This window comes from Rhinolophus sinicus, chromosome 10, assembly GCF_057876585.1.
Source record: "Rhinolophus sinicus isolate RSI-liver-muscle chromosome 10, RSI-T2T, whole genome shotgun sequence".
Lineage (NCBI taxonomy): Eukaryota > Metazoa > Chordata > Mammalia > Chiroptera > Rhinolophidae > Rhinolophus > Rhinolophus sinicus.
The window spans coordinates 14,174,404-14,188,245 of NC_142510.1; the positions used below are offsets into that span (position 1 = coordinate 14,174,404).

Below are 13,842 nucleotides of genomic sequence, written 5' to 3' on the forward strand. Positions count from 1 at the left end.
CAATCGGCCCCGTTGGGCAGGACTCTGCCATTGACCATGGCTTCTCTATTTCTTGCCCCTGCTTCCAACTCAGGACCAACAGAGAAATCCCGATGTGCTCCTCAAGCCCATCCAGAGAGCGCTCGCCTGCTCCACGTCAGACGTCCCAGCTTCCCTAGGCTCACTGCCTCCGCTTAGGGCAGGCCCACGCCAGCCCTTTATTCTACCTTAAATTTTCCCACTACTCCGGATGCAGGTGACGTGGCTGACCCCCTTGCCATAGCCCGTCTGGGCAGAGGGGATAGATAGTGGGAGCACCGCTGACCCGGGGCTGGAGGTCACCCCATGGCAAGTGCAGAGAACTAGAGACTGCTAGATTCGCTGCGTCTGGAGGATTGGGTTTTCTCCGAGGCCGGTGTGCGTGTGGGTGTCATTGGACTGTCTTATGAACTGAAAATGACAGAAGCTGTGACAACTGGAAAAGAGATCACCATGTGAAGGTGACAGGAGCATTGACCATGCTGGAGGTCCCACTGGCCTCCTTTTAGGTCAAGGGCACCAGGAAGGGGGAAACCTCAGGGACCCCATCTAGTGAATATATTAGCGACTGGTTTTCCAGGCTTAGGCGGCGCAGAGGTATGAGGCCTTGTGACACAATAAGAAATATGTATTTGGTCTCTGCCTGTGGTTCCTGACACAGCCCTAAAACCCCTGCAATTTCCTCAGTGATAGGGGTGCTAGGAATATCTTTTTTTCTAATATTTGATCTTTGGCCCCAGACCCTGACATAGGGCTCTTAAATCCCTCGAAATTTCTTGGGTGACAGGAGTGTCTTTTGTTCTAATGTGGTGATGCTGGGTTGGCTCCTGGATGGGAGTTGGTCACCAGAAAGACCAAAGCTTGATTAAACATGGAACTTAGAGACTCATCCTCTGGGGAGGGGAGAGGGGCTGGAAATGGAGTTAATGATTAATGGAGCCTATGGAACGAAGCCTCCATCAAAATCGAACTGTGGGACTCGGAGAGCATCCAGATTGGTGACACATGAGGAAAGGGTAGCACCTGGAGAGGACATGAAAACTCCTTGCCCCTCCCTCCACACCTTGCCCTGGGCATCTCTTCTATCTGGTGGTTCCTGAGCTGTAGCCTTTATAATAAATGGGTGATCTAGTAAATGAACTATTTTCCTGGGTTCTGTGAGCCTTTCTAGCAATTACTGAACCCAAGGAGGGGTTGTGGAAATCCCTCATCTGTACCCAAGTAGGATAAAAGTTTGTGGGTAACCAGGGACCCACCACCTGAAATTGGCATCTGAGGTGGGGCCAGTTTTGTGGGACCGAGCCCTTAATCTCTGGGGTGTCTGATAACTCCTGTTAGTGTCAGAATTGAGCTAAATCAGAGCAAACCTGGCTGATGTCGACAGAGAAATGGAAAATTGCTTGGTGTGGAAAATCCCACACATCTGGTGTCAGAAGTGTTGGTGTGTGGCTGTGAGTGTTGTAGATGAGAAAGAGAGTTGATTTTCCCACTTCAGGCCCTGAGGAGGCCCCAGAAGAGCTGCTCTAGATCTGAGAGATAGACGGACCAGACCAGGCAACCCTGGGAAGGGCCAGGGTTGGCGGGGGTGGGAGGGTGGGGGGTGGGGAGTGGGTGGGGGATGGGGGTGGTGGGAAGGCCCCAGGACTGGAGGCGCTGGTTCTCAAAGGACCCAGAATCCTGGGATTCAGGGCTCGGTTCTGGAAGAGTCTGGCACACAGTATGCACTCAATAAAGAAATGTGTATTCAATTAAGTTTTTTCATTAGCTTCAGGTTCAATTAGTTTTTATTTTGCCCAATAGTTGCCTTCATTCTCGCCCAAAATATAAACCGTGTATACCACGTTGCTTCCCAACGTTCCCCAGGAAGGTGGGGCCTCCCATGTCCATGGTGAGGGGAGGACTGCAGAGGATTCCTCTGAACACATTGTATTATTATTCCTGTTTATTTTTCATCTGCAAGAGAAGGGGGGCGGGGTCATGCAGTGTCCAGAGCTGACATGACGATGACAGGAGGAGGGTAGGGTGGCCAGTGGGGAGGGGCTGCCAGGCCTTCAGGCTAATGGAGGTCCCCACTGACTTTCCAACCTGACCTGCACCTCCCCCAAGCCGTTCCCAGGCCTCCTTCTACTCATGCGCACTCCCTACCCCCACCATCCAAGCCATGCTCTGACCTTATTGTTGAGGACGATGACACCGACGATGACACCGATGAGGAAGGCTACAGCTATGATAGCAACGCAGCCCAGGATAACACTGGGCCACACTGCTGCCCCGGTGGCTGCTACTTGCAGAGACACGGTAGGCGCTTTCTATATGGAGGAAAAATGGGCCAGGGTGACCTCAGTGACCCCAGGCTGACCCCACAGGATGGAGAGAATGAAGGGACTGTGGGGCTCAGGGTCCCAGGCTGATGGGGGATGGAAGCAGAAACCAGAGAAAATACAGGGACACTCGAGATGGCCCAGTCCCACAGAGCTCAGTGGGAAGAATGGGCTCCAAGGCAGATGCTGGCCCTGCTCTACCCTCTGCAGTGAGCAGCTGGTGGCCCCCGGGTGTTCCCATGACTCCTTTGGGCCTTGCCTCCTCACAGGTCATGGGCACCCTCCACCCCCTCGGCTGGCAGGAGAAAGCAGGTAGACATATGGAAACACCTGGAGCAAGACTGGCTGGTGAGCCGGGCACGCTGCAGAGGGGCCTCCAGGCTCTGGGAGATGGGGTCCTGCTGATTCTCCCGGCATGGCTCTGGCCAGGCCTTGGACCCTCAGTAGGGAATGAAGGCTGGGGATCGGGGGGGGGGGGGGGGGTCCCGTGAGTCCCCAGGGAATTCCTGCCCCATCCCAGGTGTCCTGGGGGCTCAGCGCAGAGGCCTCTGAAGCCTTTGGTCATCCTGGGTGCACCCTGTCAATGGCGGGACATCACCAGTGTCCTGTTTCCATCCCAGCAGCTGTGGCTGGGCGTGGCCAGGCCTGGCTGATTGCCACGGGGGTGGGGTGGGGTGGGGGATTTGATCTTGACTCTCACCATGGCAGCGACAGAGAGTGAGAAGAAAAGCCCGGACGCCACTGTTTCAGCAATCATCTTCTCAAGGTATCAGAACTCCCCTCTGTGGGGAGAACACCCCAAGTCACCTTTCCGCATACACCCATTCCTCCTCAAATGCCAAGGCCAGGTCCCAATTGCACGGGAACCGTGCCTGGAGGGGGTCTCCTGGACAAGAGACCCGAGTGTTGATTGCCCTGGAGCCTGCAGGGCTGCCTGGGCCCATTCTCCCGGGAGGCTGTAGAGGTCCCAGGGCCCCACTCTGCCTCAGGCTCAGAGTTGCCTATGAAGGTCTGGAGGAAGAGCTCACCTTCCCCTCAGGACTGGGCTGAGAGCCCACTGACTTCAGGATCCCCAGCCCTGCCGAGGCCACCTTCCCTAGCCCCTTGCCACAGGGCCCCTTACTGCCCCCAGGCCTGAAAACACCAGGGACCCTCACAGAAGCTGTTCTCCACGTTTCCTCATTCTTGCTCTGCCAGGCCTGGCGGGGAGGCGGCAGCAGATGGCTGGCAGGAGCTGAGAGGAGGGAGGTCAGCCTGACCCACCTCACCCTGCTCAGCCAGTGCTGTCCTGCTCTGGTCCTCGCCCCTTCAGACTACCGCTCTGGCTGGACTCCTCCCAGGGTCCCTTAGGGCCTATGGACAGTGACCACTTCCCAAGGGGTCAGCCCTCATGGCTTCCTGTGTCCAGAACCACCTGGGGAAACTGTCCTCTGAGGGAGCTCCTGTGGCTACAAGCCCAGCCCTTTCCCCTCTGCCCCATCCTCCTCAGCCCCCTCCCGCTGCTCCCCACACCTTGCAGCCCTAGGCATGGCCCTTGGGCCCCTCTCCTCTGCTCCCTTGGTCACATGGGATACTCACCAGCAGCCCCCAATTCCTTGTCCACCAGGCTATTTTGTCTGGTTGCTCAGAATCCTGATACCACCCCCCGACCCCCTCCAACTCTGTCTCAGCAGGACCTGCTGTGAGAACCTGCTCTGGGGAGAACCTGAGAGGGAATGTCCTTTGGCAAGTGACAGTGGGGTAGGGGGCTGGGCCACCCCAGGGATTTCTCAGTGCAGAGAAAGGAGCAGCTGGGGCCCTCAACCCACTGACACTCCCTGACCAACTCCCCCCACCCGTCAGCAAATTCAAAGGCACACATTCCAAGGCCAGATGTCCCAGCTGACCATGGGCCTCACCCTTTGTTCCTTGCCCTGTCGTGCAGGGTGTCATGTGGGGTCTCTGCTCCCGCTCCCCGCATAAGAACGCGGGATGTGGCTAGGCCCAAAAGGAAACACCCACGGAGCCATAGGTAGGGGAGTCATACCACTATACTCTCGCTGGCGGCTGGGTTGGAGAAACAAGAAGCAGGAGCCACACTGTTCGCAACCCTCGCTGCACCGCTTGCAGGCTCAGCCACCATCTTCTTGCTAGCCCCCATTTTCTGCTAGCGTAGCCACGACAGTTATATTAGTGGCCAATGGCTCACTGGTTACAGCTGACGGCCAACTAGCCATAGCTGATGGCCATCCAATCACACTGATGGCCATTTACTACCTGAACCAGCACCTTTCCACGTGAGGCCTTGAGCCCGGAAACTGCTCTCTGGGGCTCTGTCCCCACATGCCCCTTCTAGAAGGAATATCTGATTTCTGTATGCAAATCATTTCCCTATTTCTTCTAGGCCTCCCTTGGCTGAGGACCCTATTCTCTGAGGCTAAGCCAGCTGCGCCATTGCAGATAATGAACCTCCTGTTGGAACCCCACATTTTGGTGGAGCAGCTCTCCACCCCCGCCTCTTCCTCCCACCGCCCTTGTCTCCCTGCCAGTCACCCGACTCTCACCTTGGGGAACAGACCAAGTTCTCTGCTTGAGCTCCTTCAGACACTGACTGACTGAGCCAGACTAGAAAATAGACTGGAGAGTTTCTCTTGCTGCTCCCCACTGTATACCCAATATGGCTTCTTAGACTAGCAGTGGTTTCACTGAAATCATGTGACATTTTCCTGACGTTACTGTGGTTTGGTTTATTTGTTTTCTCTTTCACTTGCTCTGAAGGACAACCAGTTAAAATATAACTTTTTATGAAACAATTAAGGACAGCAGGGTGAGGGAGACAGAGAACCAGCACCTGGGTAGGCTTCCAGGTGGCGGGTCTAGAAGGAATGTAGGTGAAGCCCCAGACGGTAGGGGCAGTGCCAGGGGGCAGCAGGGAGTGGGGACAAAGACTCTACAATTCTGAGCCATTTGAAGAGGACCCTGAGTTCCTTGTGTAAATACACCTTCAGGTCCAGCCTGTGTCCAGTCCCCCCCCCCACAGTCCCCAGCCCCCACCCCATACTCATAATCCCTGGAGCCAACATTTTTGGCAGAAGACCCTTCCCCTGGGAGCTCACAACTGGGAGCCTTCAGTGCTGGGAGACTTCCTGGAGATGACACTTAGGCCTGGGAGGGCAGTGACCACGGGGCAGCCTGGGGAAGGCCAGCAGGAGGGGACCTGAGCTTCCTGGAGACAGATCTGGCAGGGGAGGGTCAGGAGGGACTAGGGTCCCTGACACATGCAAAATGCCACTCAGCCTCACCATCTGCCAACTACGCATTTGCCACCATCCACCATCCACCGTCTCTGTATCCCTACCTACCTACCTACCTCCCTTCCTTCCTTTGCTGAGAGTGTAGCCTGCCTGACTCGTGCCTTGAGAACCACAAGAGTACAGAGTTCCTCTTTTAATGCATGGTTAGTCTACAGTTAATTTAACTAATATCCCTATAGATAGGGATTTAGGTTTTTTCCACTTTTTTTGTATTACAAAGTTGTGTCAACACTCTGCTTGCATGAATGTCTCTGTTGGACCTTTAGCCCACACAGTGCTCTGTGGCCCCTCCAGCGAGCGGCTCCCACAGAAGCCCCGGGGGGAGTGGGCGGAGGCTCTGCTGTGCAGGCCTGAGGGGTCCAGCCGGTTGTGGCATCGCCACTTCATATTTTATAATTTTTAAGTGATTGATCTTTCACTTTTCAGCAGTCCCCCCCCCCCCCCCCAGTATTTAAAATAAAAAGTGCCAAGCCTGGCAGTCATAATTCATCTGAAATAAAAACTCGACTGCTGGGCCGGCCCGGTGGCTCAGGCGGTTAGAGCTCTATGCGCCTAACTCCAAATGCTGCCGGTTCGATTCCCACATGGGCCACATGGGCCAGAGGGCTCTCAACCACAAGGTTGCTGGTTCAACTACTCGAGTCCCGCAAGGGATGGTGAGCTCTACCCCCTACAGCTAAGATTGAACAGGGCACCTTGAGCTGAGCTGCCTCCCGGATGGCTCATTTGGTTGGAACACGGGCTCTCAACCACAAGATTGCCAGTTCAATTCCTCATGTCCCGCAACTAAGCGCCCCCTGCAACTAAGATTGAACATGGCACCTTGAGCTGAGTTGCCGCTGAGATCCCGGATGGCTCAGTTGGTTGGAGCGCGTCCTCTCAACCACAACGTTGCCAGTTCGACTCCTGCAAGGGATGGTGGGCTGTGCCCCCTGCAACTAGTAAACGGCAGCTGGATGTGGATCTGAGCTGCGCCCTCCACAACTAAGACTGAAAGGACAAAAACTTGACTTGGGGAAAAAAAAAAAGGCCTGGAAGTACACACTGTTCCTCAATGAAGTCCTGTTCCCCTTCCCCAATAAAATCATAAAAAACAAAAATAACAAATTTGACTGCTAACCTCTCCGAAGAGACTAAGTAAACAATCCTGAGAAAATAATGTTAGTGCTTTAAAAGTTCTAAAATACCCTACGTTACAGAGAGCATCCCCCATGAGAATGAAGGGGAGGGGGAGGTCAGTGCCCACCTGGGCTCGGGCTGCACAAAGATCACTGCATGTGGCAAAGGAGACAACACCTGCAAAGGCACAGACTGGGGACAGTCCCTGTTGCCTGCGGGAAGGCCTTCCCTTATTGGGCTCCTTCCTGGGCACAGAAAAATGGGCATCCTCCAGGAGCTCAATCCGAGGCTTCTTTGTGGGCAAATGCTCTGCTTGCCGGGTACCCTGCCCCACCTGTGCTGATGCCACACAGGGCCTGGAGGTTACCAGGCCTGGCCAGGACCCTGCTTGCAGGCCTGTGGGAAGGGGTGGGCTGGGGCCGGGCCTTCAGATAAAAAGGTGACATTGGAAACCCTCACAGGCTGCTGGCCAGCTGAGGGCACTACAGCATCAGCCCTGAGAGCTGCTCTTCCACCAGGGTTTGGTCTCCCTCTAGAGGTCGGGGGTGGGATCCTTTACCAGACCGCCCCCCACTTATGCTCCCCCAGCTGCTCCCATGGTTGGTAATTGCCTATTTATGTGTTTGCTTATGGTCTGTCTTGCCTCAGTGGAATGGCAGCTGTGGACACAGAGTCCCAGAGAGCAGTTTCCAGGCTCTCGGCCTCACATGGGAAGGTGCTGGCTCGGGTAGTAGATGGCCGTCAGCTGTGACTAGTTGGCCATTAGCTGTTACCGGTTAGCCATTAGCCACTGATAGAACAGCCGTGACTACACCGGCAAAGGGTCGGTTGGTTGGCAGGGAAGCGGACGGCAGATTGTGGCTCCTGCTTCCTGTGTCTCCAACCCAGCCAGCCACCAGTGAGAATATAGCGGTATGACTCCCCTATCTATGGCTCCGTGGGTGTTCCTTTTTGGCCTCACCATATCCTGCGTCCTTATGTGGGGAGCGGGACCAGAGACCCTGCATTACAGCAGCTCCTGGATTTCCGGTTCCAGGAATCAAGGGGTGGAAATGGGGTCACCAGCACCAGTTCCGCTTCACAGGCTCCTCTGGTCCAGCGGCGTCAGTTCCAGAGGAGGAGTGCTTCCACTGTGGGGTGCTGTGACAAGGCCACGGAACCCGAGGTTGAAGGCAGAGGCCAGGCCTGTCCCCAAAGACCAAGCAAAGGCAGGTGTGAACCTGGATTCTGAGAGTGGAAGGAAAAGAGCTGACAAAAAGGCCATATTGTAGGAGGCCCAATTAAAGAGTTTTACATTTTATCCTGATGGCATTTGGGAGAGGTTTGAGCACTTTAGAAGTTTGAGTTTTAGAAATATTACTCGAATGAGACAGACACAAAACTGGTAAATAGTGGTTGTCTTTGGGAGGTGGAATTGCCTGTGTATGGTTTTTATTTTCTTTTGTTTACTTCCTTTTCTGTTCACGTATCTGCATTTTCTCATATTTTCCACAATGAATATGGCTTACCAGTATGTATTAGCGTCCTGGGGCTGCCATAACCAAGGACCACAAACTGGGTGGCTTAAAACAACAGGAATTTATTCTCTCCCAGTTCTGGGGGCCAGAAGTCCAAAATCAAGGTGTCGCAGGGCCATGCTCCCTCCTGAAGCTCCAGGGGAGAATCTTTCCTGCCTCTTCTGGTTTCTGGTGGTTCCTGGTGTTCCTTAGCTTGTGGCCGAATCACTCCACTCTCTGCCTCCATCTTTCGAGGCCTTTTTCCCTGTATGTCTCTGAGTGTCCTCGCCTCTTCTTATTACATATGGACACCAGTCAGTGGATATAGGGTCCACCCTAAATTCATGATGATCTCATCTGGAGATCCTTAACTCATTTTATCTGCAAAGCCCAAGGTCACATTTTGAGATTCTGAACAGGCACGAAGTTTTTGGGGGCTGCTGTTCAACCCACTACACTGTAGGATACAAAGAAAGCATCAAAGGAAAATTTCCAAATATTCTGGAGGCCCCATGAAGACTGGAGGCAAAGCCCAGAGCCCAGGAGCCGGAGAGGAGGCTGTCGCTGGAGTCCAGGCCCGGGTTCGGACAGCAGCAGCTGGGAGGACAGAGTGCAGAGTGAGAGAGAGGCTTGGAAGCCACGGTGTAAGACTCCAGGGCTAACTGGGTGTGGAAACCTAGCGGGGCCAGGTGCCAGCTTTCTGGCTTGGATGACCGTGCCACTTATCCAGATGGGACTGACGGGAGGAGGGCATTCGGGAAGAGGGCGTCTGCTAGAGCCATGAGAAAACTCTCCACAAGCTGGTGGTACAGCTTCCAAGGTGACCAAGATCATATGACGGGCCTATGCTCTCTGAAGGAGGAGTCCTAGGACTAAAGAATCCTGGGGGAAAGGCGTTTGTGGTTTCCTGTTCATGCCAAGCATACTTTTCTAATTGTCATGCATGTTTAATTGCTCCACCCAGCAGATGAGGAAACTGAAACCTAGCATATACCGTTTAGAATGTATGGCTTCACCCATGCTGCTTAGTTTAACCAGACTGTCAACGTCTATAAGGGGAAAACCATATCTCATGTTCAACCTCACTTGTGATAAATGAAATGTGAATTAAACCTACTGAGATACGGGCCTAAAGGGACAGGGCAGAGCTAGAGAGGGGAAGGGTTTGGAGGCCCTGGGTCTGATCTGTGGGAGCCTCATCTAGTGGGGTTCCAAGGTGGTGGTGGCGGCAGCGTCATCAGTTCAGGCCCTGCTCCATGATCTCATCTGTTCCTTTTCACCCCTCTGGTTCCCCAGTTCTAGACTCTGGGCCCTTCCTGCCACCCCAGCTCTGCCCTCGGGTGTCCTACACCCAAAGCCTGCATGCGCCCTGGGGTGTCCCAGGACCAGGAGCTGGTGGGTCTGTGGGCTCCTGGGCAGGGGTCCTGGGGTGCCCCTTCTCCTTCGGGACATGTTATTCCAGTCCTCGTCTTTTCCCCAGATCTAGTATTCAGGGTGGACCGACGTAGTGGCCCCCGGCAGGTGCTGACCCTCTAGAACCCCGTGGTAGGTGTGCTTTGCTTCCGAGTTCTGTGCACTGCACCTGCCATATACTCGCATACAGTATTCGCTGCCAAAGACTATGTGAACCCTCAGTCCTGAATTGACATTACAATTGGGCATGTGGCCCCCGTTCCCAACCACTGTAATGTCCAGGACCCATTCCACATTGAGCTGTCTGAGGGCCGAGTGGGGGGTACAAGGACATCCCCTCGATTCTGAGGGCCCCAGCATACCCCCTGAATGTCAGGAACAGCCCCACCCAGTGCCCCATCCAGGGCCTCCTTCCTGGATAGCGCCACCCATGGCCAGAGACCTCCTGGAAAAATCCCACTCACAACTGGCCACCAGCTCCTTTTTCCTCGTCTTGCTGGTGGGCATAGTCTTGGTGGCCTTCCTGCTGCTCCTGCTCCAGGACAAGCTCAGCGGCCAGCCGCCCCAAATCCTACACGTTTCCCTGGGACAAAAGTTGGTGACAGCGTACGTCTTGGGCCTCCTCACCATGGTCTTCCTCTGGACCTGAGCCCCCAGCTCAGCCTCCACCCGTCTCCCCAGGAAGGGATGTGGACGTGAGATAGCCACGGTGATGCTCGTATCTTGCCTTGTCTCCTATTCCCTCCTTCCCGCCCACTCCCCGACAAAAAATACCCAGGGACTTGTATTTATTTTCCAAGATGAATAAAATAAATTTGTAAAATTAAACTGAAAAAAAAAAAAGCTATCCTGAGATAGACTGAACTTCATTAAAAACTTTATTGCATGAAAGGATACTATCAAAAAAGTGAAAAACCACCCACAGAATGAGAGAAAATAGTCACAAATCTGATAAGGAATCAATATCCAGAATATATAAAGAACTCTTAAAGAATAAAAAGAATGAAATTCTGATACATGGCACCACATGGGTAAACCTTCAAAACGTTATGCTAAGAGCAATAAGCCAGACACGAAAGGACAAACATCGTATGATTCCACTCATATGAATTACCTAAAGCAGTCCAATTCTTAGCGACGGACAGTAGAATAGAGGTTACCAGAGGCTTGGGAGAGGGAGGAATGAGAAGTTACTGTTTAATGGGTAAAGTTTCAGTTTAGGGGAGGACAACGTTCTGGAAATGGATAGTGGTGATGGTTGCACAACATTGTGAATGTATTTAATGCCATGGGATTGTACACTTAAAAGTAGTTCAACTGGTCAATTTTATGTTATGTAAATTTTACCACAAGAAAACTACACAGAAACACCACTGCTCACCAATCAGGTTATCAAAATTGAAAATTACAGCAACCCACTCTGTTGGAAAGGCTGTGGTTTGAAAGCAGGCCCTCTCATATGTTGCTACCGGGAATGCAAATTGGTGTAACTGTCATGGAGAGTAATCTGTCGATTGTGACAAAACTACATAGGTCTTTAACTTCTGCCCCAGCAATTCTACTTCTAGGGCTTTACCTTGTAGATATATTCTCAACCATACGAAAATACATAGGCAATTGGTTACTCATTGCAGCATGGTTTGCAATTACTAAATATTGGAAACAATTTAGATGCTCATATATAAAAGAGCGGTTGAATGAAAAGTTCATCCACACATCCCTGTGAACTGAGGTGGGATGATTTCCAGGAAATAATGTTAAGTGGAAAAGATATAGTGGGAAAAAGTACAGTGTGCTAGCTTTGTGTAGGAAAGAAGGGGATTAAGAAAATATATGTTTGCCTCCTCACTTGAGCAAAACGAAACCTAGGAAGGCAAAAGCAGAGAGGACTGTGGTTGAGTAACAGAAGGCAGTCGGCAGGAATTGCCTAGAGAGGACAGAGGAATAGGGGAGAAGACGTTTCTCTGAATATACTTTTTTGTACAGATCTACCTTTTGGTACCATGCCACTGTTTTACATATTTGAAAAAATAAAATCTCCAAGATGGGAGAAAAAAAATCCTAAAATGTAATACAAACAGAAACAAATGATCCCAAGCATATTTCAAATGAATAACATAAACACACTCAAGGGTGAGAAAAAATAAAACCAACTAACTCAAGCAACTTTTGAAAATAGTATTTAGAGAACATGCCCTCAGAGTAAAAACAAAAAGAATTCTAAGCAAATATTGAACTCTAGTTGGTAGGCAGTATTTTCCAGGAGCATGAAGGAACAATTCTGAAGTTACTTTCTGGAATTCTAGGATTGAGCAAATAAGTAAGTATATTGGGGAAATGGAATCCAAGTTCTTCATGGTTGGAGAATGAAGCCAAGTTCTCCATGGTTGGAGTTACAAATATGGAGAGGGGAAAGGATGGAATGAACCCTGTAGCATTAGATTGGAGATACCAGTGTAAACTCATGGATGCATATACACCTCATCCATTTCCCAGCTCTATCCTCCAAGAGGTAATGATGCCACAGTAACTATAAGTACACCTAGTACTCAGATCCTGGTTTCTAAATACGTTTCCCACTAGACACTTTGAAAAACAACAACAACACACTATGAAGGGCAGACTAGAAATTTTACAGCAGAGAAACATGGTTGACCCCTTCTTAACCAAATGATCAAAGTCAGCATTGGCAGTAATGGAACTATTGGCCGGTATGTACCTCTTCATATTCTACACCAAGAACACAGCATCGCTTTTGTGGTCTTCCTGCCAAAAGTGTATGACCTGAATCTAAACATGATGAAATTGAAATTGAGGAACACTCTACAAAATAAATAGCTTGTACTCTTCAAAACGGCAATGTTGTGAATTACCAAAAAAAAAAGTCAGGAATTGTTTCAGATTAAAGGAGTCTAAAAAAGACATGGCAACTGAATACAAAGCTTGCATGATTTTGAATTTTGCCATAAGGGTATTATTATAACATTGACAATACCTCAGTAAGGTCTGTAGATAATAGTATTGTTTCAATGTGATGTTCTTGATTTTGAAAACAGCACTGTGGATATACAAGGGAATTCATTGTTGTCCTCATAGGAAAAGGAGAGTAACACCTACACCAAAGGGTTGTCAGGAGCATTAAATGCACTGATTCACATACCGAATTTAGCACAAAATATTCAGTAAATATAGAGAATATCATTGGGAATTTGGTTACAAGAAAGGATTTCACTGGAGGTGATGGGTTTCAAGCAACCACCACTCTATATTCTCAACCTCAGAAACACCAGCTCTGGCACAGAAAGACAAAGGCTTTGCTACTATGGACCTCAACAAGGAATATATCTGCCAAGAAGGACGCCTCCTGGTTAACTGAGCACAAATTCATAACTAGAGTCTAGCTGCCATTGCCAACAGAGGCCTCTCATGTTCATTGCATTTCCGGGAAAAGCTACAAACTGAACTTTCAGCCTTCTGTACTGTGCCACTGCCAGCCGACTCTTATAAAGGAGTTCCTGGTATGCCTTTCAACCCCTGGCTGAGAACTGCACTGCATTTTGCATCTTCGTTGACCAATCAGAGTAGCTCCATAACAACCAATCAGCACATGCAATTCTGACCAATCAGGAGAGTACTACTTGGACCAATCAGACTGTGCACATTTAGATTCCTCATTTGCATCGAAATGGACCAATCAGGGACAAGGGCAGAGACTTTTCTCCATAAAATGCAGCCTGCAGTTGTCTCTGGAATGCACTGGTTTCTGCTGGAGGCTGCTTTTCTGTGGTTGCCAACTGTTCTCTTGAATAGTTTCTCTTCTTCCCATAGTGTCAATTTAGGGCTTTAGTGAACATTAGGTTGGTGGCAGTGAGCTTTTGTTGACACCACGTTGCCGTAAGTTATTCCAGAGGTGCCTAGCTGGACAATCAGCGCTAATGCATCTTTTGGAGCAAAAATTAATAAAAGACCTGGCATTATATTATACTCAGTCTTATAGTAAAATAAGACCAGGTCTTATATTAATTTTTGCTCCAAAAGATGCATTAGCGCTGATTGTCCAGCTGGGTCTTATTTCCGGGGAAACACAGTGGCTCATGGAAGCTGTATCCCAAGGTGTCCAAGTTCAAGGAGGCAGGCTTAGGACAACTTGTGGGTACTGTAAGCTGCAGTTATAGCACCTGC

At 50.8% G+C, this 13,842-nt stretch overlaps 1 long non-coding RNA gene and 1 pseudogene across 1 annotated transcript in view; one reads left to right on the forward strand and one right to left on the reverse strand.

Annotated features, from left to right (window-relative positions):
- Positions 1–1,784: 1,784 nt before the first annotated feature.
- The window catches only part of LOC109439324 (uncharacterized), a 139,199-nt gene continuing 127,141 nt past the window's right edge, over positions 1,785–13,842 (reverse strand). Inside the window, exons 2-5 of the long non-coding RNA XR_012493109.2 lie at positions 4,883–5,090; positions 3,040–3,121; positions 2,190–2,327; positions 1,785–1,971 (exon numbers count right to left, since the gene is read on the reverse strand). This is a non-coding gene — a long non-coding RNA (uncharacterized LOC109439324). The remainder of the gene's footprint in view (positions 1,972–2,189; positions 2,328–3,039; positions 3,122–4,882; positions 5,091–13,842) is intronic.
- On the forward strand, positions 9,551–10,309 carry LOC141569494 (motile sperm domain-containing protein 3 pseudogene; annotated as a pseudogene).